This window comes from Schistocerca gregaria, chromosome 4, assembly GCF_023897955.1.
Source record: "Schistocerca gregaria isolate iqSchGreg1 chromosome 4, iqSchGreg1.2, whole genome shotgun sequence".
Lineage (NCBI taxonomy): Eukaryota > Metazoa > Arthropoda > Insecta > Orthoptera > Acrididae > Schistocerca > Schistocerca gregaria.
Window position 1 is genome coordinate 255,865,301 of NC_064923.1, and position 10,387 is coordinate 255,875,687.

Sequence of the window (10,387 nt, forward strand, 5' to 3'; positions counted from 1 at the left end):
TTCTGCAAGGCGATTAACACTTGACTGTCAGAAAGGTGGCAACAAAATAAAATCTGAAATTAATAACATATTTCAGACTTCCGTAATTATGTGAATGCATTTTAATGCACTTGATAGCTCCCGGTCACAGAAATCCGTTTTGTTTTCATTTGACGTGAGAGCAATAAAACAGCAAAATCAGTTCATGTAAACACGGGTCACGTGGAGACTAGCACCTCCCGACTACAACTCAGACTGCTGTGCGCATCAGGTCCGGATGTACGATAGTTCCGAACTGGGGCAATATTAGATAGTGGCGCTACCCCACCCTCGAGCGTTTGAGGTAGGACGCGAAAAATTTAAAAAATCGACTTTTCAAAACTACCTTCATTTTGTAGCGCACATCTTTCTGAAGAGGGAACGTAAGACATGTTGTTTGGTCTCAAGTGTGCCAAAGTGCAGTGCCGCGCCTCTTCACACAGCATTCTTCCATCAAATGTCTCTGGATTTCGCTCTGTGGAACTGAAACGTGTCATATCTTGTAAAGGAGCCATCCATATATATTCAGGCTACGGGAAATTAAAATGTCCTGTGGTGCCTTTCCTGCTCGCAGACTACTGGTTTGACATCCTGCCCCTCTTAAAAAGAACCTTGCAATTAATACTGGATGGGATTATTTGTACCTGGCAGACAAGAACTCTTCAGAAAATCTGCAGTCTTAACTGCCTATTAGCTAGTAACTTGCTGTTCTGTGTGACAAAATTAAATATAGGATACATAATACGAGTAAAGACAAGCAAGACAGTAAACATTTCTTCAATCCTTAAGTGCTAGCTTGTTTTTCTATGTAAACTTGCCACCACTTCATGTGGCGTATTTTCTTTTCTGGGAAAGATTATTGCCTCATCGAAGTTCAACATTTTGCTACATGAAAAATGAAAGGTTGTCTACTACTAGAAAAGCTGTTAATACAAATTGTACCCAAGACTGGTGTGGCTCTTTGATCTGGTTACGTGTATTTTGTTACTGTCTGCTAGATAAAACGAAAGAGACCTGCCTAATGTTGCAGCAATTGTTACAGACACCAAATAAACGAGACTGTTTTGACACAAATGGTCATTTTTATAACACGACGTAATATAATTCACGTAGTGCCAATATCAAATGCCTACCAGGACTACTAAAAGCAAGAAGTTTTGTGTTAGGAAATAGTTCCACATTTCACTCATATTCTCTAGCTTCTGAAGCTTGAGATCGAAAAGTAGGAGAACGAAATTTTTATATAAATTTGGAATCGTCACATTCTTCCGTAATTTGTGAGAGTCTGTTTCTTCTCCTTCCTCATTCTAACAAACAATCTTGTCACTAATTCTGTAACTATTCCTGCCAGTGTTAAAACTTATTCTCTGGTTAACTTCACTAACCCTGCCACAATCGCCGGTTTAGTTATCCCGCATTTATTTTCCGGTTAGGCGTTATAAAGTGTTCGTACAACACGTTTTCCGCGCTCCCAAAATAGAAATTGAGCGGCTGCTAGCCGGGGACTGTATAACTGGCCCTTAGTAGTGTCGTAGTGGTGGGCAGGAAATCGCGTATCTGTTAGAAATCACAGTGATTTAGAAGTCACAGATATCCCAGTAACAACTTTACAAAATCTAACTGCGATTTCAGTCACAGTTAGCAGTCGCAAGTAGCATTTCACAATAAACGCCGTAAGCCATCTGTTGGACGAATTCCATACTGCTTTCTGCGATTTCAGTGACAAATCGCAAGAGTCGCAAGTAGCAACTAAGAAGCGCAGTTAACAGTGCCATCTGTTGGCCAAAGTTTGTACTACGCTCATCTCTGCGACACACTATCGTGTCTAAACTGCGATTTCCGTGACAAGTCGCAACTAACAGTCGCAAGTAGTAACTACAAAGCGCAGTTAGCAGTGCCATCTGTTGAGCAAAGCTCATACTATGCTATTCGCTGCTGAGTCAAACTGCGATTTCCGTGACAAATCGCAACTAAGAGTCACAAGTAGCAACTAAATAGCGCAGTTAACATTCTCTTCCTAGTGCCATCTGTTGAACGACGTACGTACTTCGTTATAAGAGCCTTGTACCTCACGAGATCGGTGTGCTGTGTGTGCGTATTAAGGACTATTTCATTAGTGGTACAAGTCCATTTTTGTTCATTTTGAGATACGGAGCTCTAAAGTTAAACGAGCGCTGAAAAATCTACAGTTGAGATACCAGAAATATTCAAGCATATGGCTTCTTGCTAGAAATGAACCTTTATTAATGTTTGTTTGGATCATTAATTTCAGAAGCCTAATAGAAAAGTGGAGGTAATGGACTTGTACCACTATTGAAATAAGCCCTTCACATTATATGACGACATGCACATTCAGCATCAGTTATGATTGGTCAAACACAGCTGTGACTCTGAATGTATTATATTAATAAGAAACAACATTGCCTTTTTCTCCTGAAAATATCAAGTAACGTAACAAATGTGATTCTGATTCCAATATGACAATTTTGGTTAATACTCCACATGTCTACAGGACTTTGCAATGTTAACACAGCAGAACTCAGACATCTGTAAAAGTGTAGTGAAATGAAAAACAGCATTATTGAGTCATATGAATGCCTCACTTTTATTCCGGCACAGTTCAAGACTCGGTATAAAAGTTTTGCCCCTGGTGTTCTACATGGCAGCTTCACACACACGAACTTTTTGCCGACACTACAACCACCTACATAAGTAAACTTTTCCTGTGTTACTTTCAAGTATTCCTATTCCTGATTTAACTGAAAGATCTATACTTCCCACTTTCATATCAACAGCCTCGAAATGCATATTCTATACCTCGGGCTATGTTACAGGTCAGTGTCACACCAAGATTGTGGAGAAGGGGGGGGGGGGGGGATGTCACTCTTCAACTAGTGTTTACCAGTAAATATGTGGCAGAAAATTACGGGTATAGGAAGGCTTAAACATGTGGAAAATGAGATATTCATTATTCAATCACTGTATTTAACATTTATTATTCCTTTAAAATCGTATAACAACTTCAATAAAACACAGTTTAATCACTCATCTGCACACTTATTTCAAAATTATGTCACTTTTAAACTGCAAATCCTCTAAGAGCTGTGTTGAATCTTCACGAGTCTCTCTCAATAGCCTTGATGTGTATAGATACGTACAGCAACCAGTAATCAGGAGTCAGAACTGTGTCTGCAAAATCACAAGGATTATTAAACAATTTTTGCTGTCACTAATTACAAGCAATATAATTGACAGAGTAGATTGCTAATATTTGCTGTAATGAAAGCCACTCAATGGGGTATATGTCACATTTGCAAGAGCGATCTCACTGAAGTAATTAAGTCCATCGAAACACTTAGAAACTAACCTCTCGCCTGATGGAAACAGTCTAAAGATGCAGTGGCAATTTCTCCAGATCTGTTGACAATGATATTTTGAGTTATCAATTTACTGAGTGACTGAAATGTAGTTTGGGTACCTGTGAACATAACAATATGTTAGAATTCATTTTCTAAACACGAACTATTACACTAATGTATGGCTACTTACATATTAATTACACTATTAATATTTTCACAGTTGTTTCTTTAATACATAATTAAAGCCAACGGAAGAACAAACGTAAAACTTACTTACCAATGACAGATTTGTTGAAATGCAATTTTCTGTGTGGGCAGATGTAACTTTTTCATACGGTGGTAAGTCGCAGAAGTAGCAGAAATCGCGGAAGTAGCAGAAATAGCAGTGGCGGAGGGATACGCGACCTACGTTCCTTAACTGCAACTCTTTTAACTGTGACAAATCACAGTTAAGAATAGCAGATATTGAAAAGTAGCATTCACAGAAATCACTGATATCGGAAAATCGCAGTTTAGCCCATCACTATAGTGTAGTGATCTGGCCAAAGATTTTCTGTCAAAATTTCACTTTCTTGATTGCACGGAGAAGATAATACGTAATCTTTGTTGCCTGTTATTCCTGTTAGTCGTTTATTTCCGCTCTGGTAGTCTGAATCTATGGAATTTGCTAGTAATTGTAGCAACACTGATAATTTACAAACCCAGTCAACCGCATAGAAAGTGACTGACATTCACCCGTTTGCCTTTATTCTGCTCAGCCCTTATAGACCTGTCCCCTTTTGTCTGCAGGAAAGTTTATTTCTAGATGTGACGGGGATTCCCCTGGCAGAGACATCACGTACACTATGGACGCGTTCAAAAATCAACTTATGGTTCATTCAGCAATCAACTTAGAATTTATTCCAAAATGTTCAAAAACCAACAGGGATGTGTTCAAAATCATATGAGTAGTTGATAGACCAAACTGTGCCGAATGCCAGGTGCTTTGTAAAAAAAATGGTCTTTTTCCTTTTCTATTGCGTGTGCAATTCTTTCAGTGCTCCAACAGATGACAAACCTCCCTTCAAACTGTAAAGAAAACACAAGATCTGCTCCTTTTGTTAAAACCAGTTATTGCGGATACACTTCAAAATATGGACAGTGTCCAAAAAATAATACAATGGGTGATTTGGAGAAGATTGTACAGGGTGATCATACTTTATTTTCACATCTGGAGGAGTAAAAAACTTAGACACTACTTTCTTGTTAATTGCATTATTGTCTGCTACAATATCAACCACCTCAATTCCAACTGCTTCTAATTTAAGAATTACTGCTTTAATGTAAGACAATAAAACGCCACCCTGAATAGTATGAACTGGCAGAATAGACACCACATCTTTGTAAGGTGATTCCATGCTCTGAAGCATAAAAACATAGGCACTGGTTGCACACAAAAACCTGTCAGTGTTAAAGGCACATCCTACAACATTTCCAGCTTTGAAATAAAGCTGAGACTTCAGATGAATTTCATCCTTCAACAGGAGCACAGTTTTATCATCTGAGGGTAAAGTACTTACTTACTATGTGATGTAGCTCATAAACTGATCACCCTGTTGCTCAATGACAGGATTTGTTGAGAGTGTACTACAAAGCCTTGAAAGGGTGTTAGGACTATGCATAGAAAAACTATCACTGTTCCTCAAAAATTTGTAAGCATGTTGGCTAATAGAATGTAATAATGACCACATTATCGTAGAGTTAGTACCATACCTAAATTGAGTTGAACTTCTGCACTTCAAAAATGAAATCTGTTCGTTCAAAAATATAATTTTAGTTTCGTTTCCTGTCAAATTCTCTAATAAATTTTGCAATAACTGGTCAATTAAAGACAAAATGTTATCTACAGGAGCCTCAAAACTATTACACAGAAGGTAAATGATCTTAAGAACATCACTTACCACCTGTATGTTGTTTACTTTCATGGGAAATTTCATGTTTCCAATACATTTAATTTCAATATTATTATTGAAGACACTAAGTAATAAACCACTGCTTATAACAACGTGGCAAAAATTTTTTGGGTAAGGATTATGCTTTAGTAACACTAGGCTCACACTGTCAGATTTGTTCATCACTACCCAGTCACTGTACTTTTAACATTCACTCAACTTCATTTTCAGTTGTTCTAAACTATCGAACGATATCGCATCAACCATTTTCGCAAGTGTGTCCACTCTCTCTTGGATAGCAATTTGAAGAGCACGATTTTCTAAACGCCCCCTATGAATTTCTGGGTCCTCTCGTACTGCAGTTTGATGACTCGACAAGATAAGCATCCACGCAACTTCGATGGGATAGCATCTGAAAAATTAATAAAGAAGTATGAAACCGATCTCACAGTATACAAGTGAAAGAAAGGTAGTTCTTATGCCACTGTACTTTACTAAGGGCGTGTTTCGTAACTCACCTTTTCTCAAACGCCGACGATCCAATGGTGCTGTCAAGAGTGTACCAGTTTTCGGGTCATACATGCTGGTACTGCTTAAAATATCGTCCTTGTTGAAATGCAATTCACATATCTAAAAATAAGCATACAGTTCTCTTTAAAACATATAACGAAAATTAATGATGTATGAGATTATAAATACATGCTTCTGTTTACTGTATTTTGTTCAGCTGGACTACATTTCAACTAACTACGACACACTAACCAAACACACACACTGATACTTACAACAGAGTGCTTACTCGGTGTCCAGTCTTGTCTGTGAACGGCCGATAACCATTTTCGTCTTAAATTCTCATCAGATGGAAAATAAAATACACTGACTTTAGGTCCATTATCGTAATTGCTCCTGCAATTCGGCATACAACACCTTCGGGGCATTGTAACTGAGTATAGATCAAATAACCACTCACAGTCAGCACAAACTACAATGTGGAAATGCTTCGAATCACATGTGTTGGTACCTAGCTTCTCAGACCCCTATCCGTAACGTCTCAGGCTCCTTGTTCCTAGGTGGCATTGACTGGAGACCTGCAAAGTTTTTTGCAATTTCTTTGGTTGAGTATCATCTCATTTTTGGAGGCAACTTTTTTACGTTTTTCTTTTTGTTGCACTGCTTTAGGAAACTGATGTCTGCGTACAGACTTTCAAATCCAATAAATATACGTAAAGAAAATCGAACATGCTCGGTCCATGAACTTCCTTTGTCAGACAAAAGCTCATACATATGCTCCCAGGCACATCCGAATCTCCCGCTATGTGACCGGAGTGCAAACACAAACAGAGTGTGTAACATATTTGACAATACTCATATATATTGCCATCATTTTCAGGTCTTGAATAGGCCTACTCACTGAGTATGACGTCCTCGGCGGCTTGACATTAAGAGTTGTGAGCCCCGCTAACTTCGAGTCCGTTTTCGCGAAATACCAGCATACTCCATATGCGAATTTTCGTACACTTCCTGAATAATGTTTCACTTTCCTTTGTTGTTCAACTGTGTCACTGTTTTTTTATCCATGACATAGTAGCACACTGCTCAATAAAAGAGAAAATCACAGACTGAGAACACAGGGATTGAGTTTCGCGCTGTTCGGTTTACTGTTTGGTGGCTACAGAAGTCAGCTGTTGTCAGTGCTACTGCCGACCTATACAAGATCTGTTCAAAAACTTCAGGAACTGTGTGCATAAAATTTCTTCAACGCTTACCTTTTACTTATTGTGCATGGTCTCCTTCAAAATATTCTCCTCCACAATTGATACACCGCTCACAACGTCACTTACACTTCCGGAAGCACTGTTGGGATGCCCCTCGCTGGATCGCAAATTTTCTTGAATCTCACCTATTGTTGCAAATCTTTGTCCTTTCAATGGGGTTTTCAAATTTGGAAATAAAAAAAAAATAACATCCATAGGAGACAGGTCTGGAGAGTACGCAAGATGAAGCAGCACACTGATTTTGCTTTTTGTGCAATAGTTATGCACCAACATGGATGAATGTGTAGGTGCGCTATTGTGATGCAAGAGCCACCAATAGTCTAGAAACATTTCAGGCTGTTTCCTTCTCACAGGCGGTGGAACATGTCCCGACAATACCACTGACGTGTGGCATGGAATTCATAATGAACTAACCCTTCAAAGTCAAAGAAAACTATCAGCATGGCTTTGACATCTGACCTGATGGGCTTTTTTTGGTCTTGGAAAATATTTCTGACCCACTGTGAAGATTGAATCTTGGTCTCAACTCATAACTCTAGACCCCATCTCATCACCAGCTATGATTCTCTTACGGAACATCTTGTTCTCACTTGCACAGTCCAAAAGCTCTTCACAGATTGCCTGGTGAAGATCTTTCTGGTCTTGACCCATGAGCATGGGACGAACTTGGCGGCAATACAGTGCATTGCAAGGTACAGTGTCAGGATTTCATGACATGATCCAACTGAAATCACACATTGTTCCGCAATTTCTTGGACAATCAGCCGTCGATTAGCATCACAGTTTCATTGACGTTCCTGATTTGTGCATCATCGGTAGAAGTTGAAGGGCATCTTGAATGTGTGTCATCTTTAACTTCTATCCGGCCATTTTTATACTGTGTGAACCGTTCGTAACACCGAGTACCGCTTAAGCACTCATCACTGTGGGCTTCCTGCATCATTTGGTGTGTCTCTGCAAAAATTTTCTTGACTTTCACACAAAATTTTAATGCAGGCACGTTTCTCCACTAACTCTATCTCGAAATTCTCAAAGTGTGTGACACAACATTCTACTCAGTACACGACTGAACAATAACTAACAGACACACGACAATGAAACTTCCGGCAGTTACACATTAGACACAGGCGTACGAAGGGATGCCAACCACATTTCACTCCATTGGCAAGAAATTGCAATTTCTTTTGGACAGACCTCATATGAGCTAGTTCTGTGCATAATGCATGCCACAGCAAACAGTCTTTAGGACTTGCCAAGTTGCTGGCACTGAATTACAATGTCTCCCAGCACATCTCCGCAGCCGCAAATGTCCTTCTCCCACCACTCTCAGAACACTCGGCAGCAAAAAGATGTGGCGACTAAACAGTACCAATACTGCCAAATTTAAATGCACTAAGCAGGGTGGGGAATCAAGGACAGGGCACTTTGATAAACTGACTAAACCAGAGGTTGTAGAGAGTTTGAGGGAGAGCATAAGGGAACAAATGACAGGAATGGGGGAAAGAAATACAGTAGAAGAAGAATGGGTAGCTCTGAGGGATGAAGTAGTGAAGGCAGCAGAGGATCAAGTAGTTAAAAAGACGAGGGCTAGTAGAAATCCTTGGGTAACAGAAGAAATATTGAATTTAATTGATGAAAGGAGAAAATATAAAAATGCAGTAAATGAAGCAGGCAAAAAGGAATACAAACGTCTCAAAAATGAGATCACAGGAAGTGCAAAATGGCTAAGCAGGGATGGCTAGAGGACAAATGTAAGGATGTAGAGGCTTATCTCACTAGGGGTAAGATAGATACTGCCTACAGGAAAATTAAAGAGACCTTTAGAGAAAAGAGAACCACTTGTATGAAAATCAAGAGCTCAGATGGAAACCCAGTTCTAAGCAAAGAAGGGAAAGCAGAAAGGTGGAAGGAGTATATAGAGGGTCTATACAAGGGCAACGTACTTGAGGACAATATTATGGAAATGGAAAAGGATGTAGATGAAGATGAAATGGGAGGTACAATACTGTGTGAAGAGTTTGATAGAGCACTGAAAGACCTGAGTCGAGACAAGGCCCCGGGAGTAGACAACATTCCATTAGAACTACTGATGGCCTTGGGAGAGCCAGTAATGACAAAACTCTACCATCTGATGAGCAAGATGTATGAGACAAGCGAAATACCCTCAGACTTCAAGAAGAATATAATAATTCCAATTCCAAAGAAGGCAGGCGTTGACAGATGTGAAAATTACCGAACTATCAGTTTAATAAGTCACAGCTGCAAAATACTAACGTGAATTCTTTACAGACGAATGGAAAACCAGGTAGAAGCCAACCTCGGGGGAGATCAGTTTGGATTCCTGTAGAAATGTTGGAACACGTGAGGCAATACTGACCTTACGCCTTATCTTAGAAGAAAGATTACAGAAAGGCAAACCTAAGTTTCCAGCATTTGTAGACTTAGAGAAAGCTTTTGACAATGTTGACTGGAATACTCTCTTTCAAATTCTAGAGGTGTCAGGGGTAAAATACAGGGAGCGAAAGGCTATTTACAATTTGTACAGAAACCAGATGGCAGTTATAAGAGTCGAGGGGCACGAAAGGGAAGCAGTGGTTGAGAAGGGAGTGAGACAGAGTTGTAGCCTCTCCCCGATGTTATACAATCTGTATATTGAGCAAGCAGTAAAGGAAACAAAAGCAAAATTCGGAATAGGTATTAAAATCCAGGGAGAAGAAATAAAAACTTTGAGGTTTGCCGATGACATTGTAGTTCTGGCAGAGACAGCAAAGGACTTGGAAGAGCAGTTGAATGGAATGGACAGTGTCTTGAAAAGAGTATATAAGATGAACATCAACAAAAGCAAAACGAGGATAATAGAATGTAGTCGAATTAAGTCGGATGATGCTGAGGGAATTAGATTAGGAAATGAGACATTTAAAGTAGTAAAGGAGTTTTGCTATTTGGGGAGAAAAATAACTGATGATGGTCGAAGTAGAGAGGATATAAAATGTAGACTGGCAATGGCAAGGAAAGCGTTTCTGAAGAAGAGAAATTTGTTAACATCGAGTATAGATTTAAGTGTCAGGAAGACATTTCTGAAAGTATTTGTATGGAGTGTAGCCATGTATGGAAGTGAATCATGGGCGATAAATAGCTTAGACAAGAAGAGAATATAAGCTTTTCGAAATGTGGTGCTACAGACGAATGCTGAAGCTTAGATGGGTAGACCACACAACTAATGTGGAGGTATTGAACAGAATAGGGGAGAAGAGAAGTTTGTGGCATAACTTGACAAGAAGAAGGGACCGGTTGGCAGGGCATG

At 39.4% G+C, this 10,387-nt stretch overlaps 1 long non-coding RNA gene across 1 annotated transcript in view; it reads right to left on the bottom strand.

Moving 5' to 3' along the window:
* Positions 1 to 2,989: 2,989 nt before the first annotated feature.
* LOC126267027 (uncharacterized) overlaps positions 2,990 to 10,387 on the bottom strand; it is a 166,984-nt gene continuing 159,586 nt past the window's right edge. Inside the window, exons 2-5 of the long non-coding RNA XR_007548957.1 lie at positions 5,827 to 9,121; positions 3,655 to 5,720; positions 3,386 to 3,496; positions 2,990 to 3,207 (exon numbers count right to left, since the gene is read on the bottom strand). This is a non-coding gene — a long non-coding RNA (uncharacterized LOC126267027). The remainder of the gene's footprint in view (positions 3,208 to 3,385; positions 3,497 to 3,654; positions 5,721 to 5,826; positions 9,122 to 10,387) is intronic.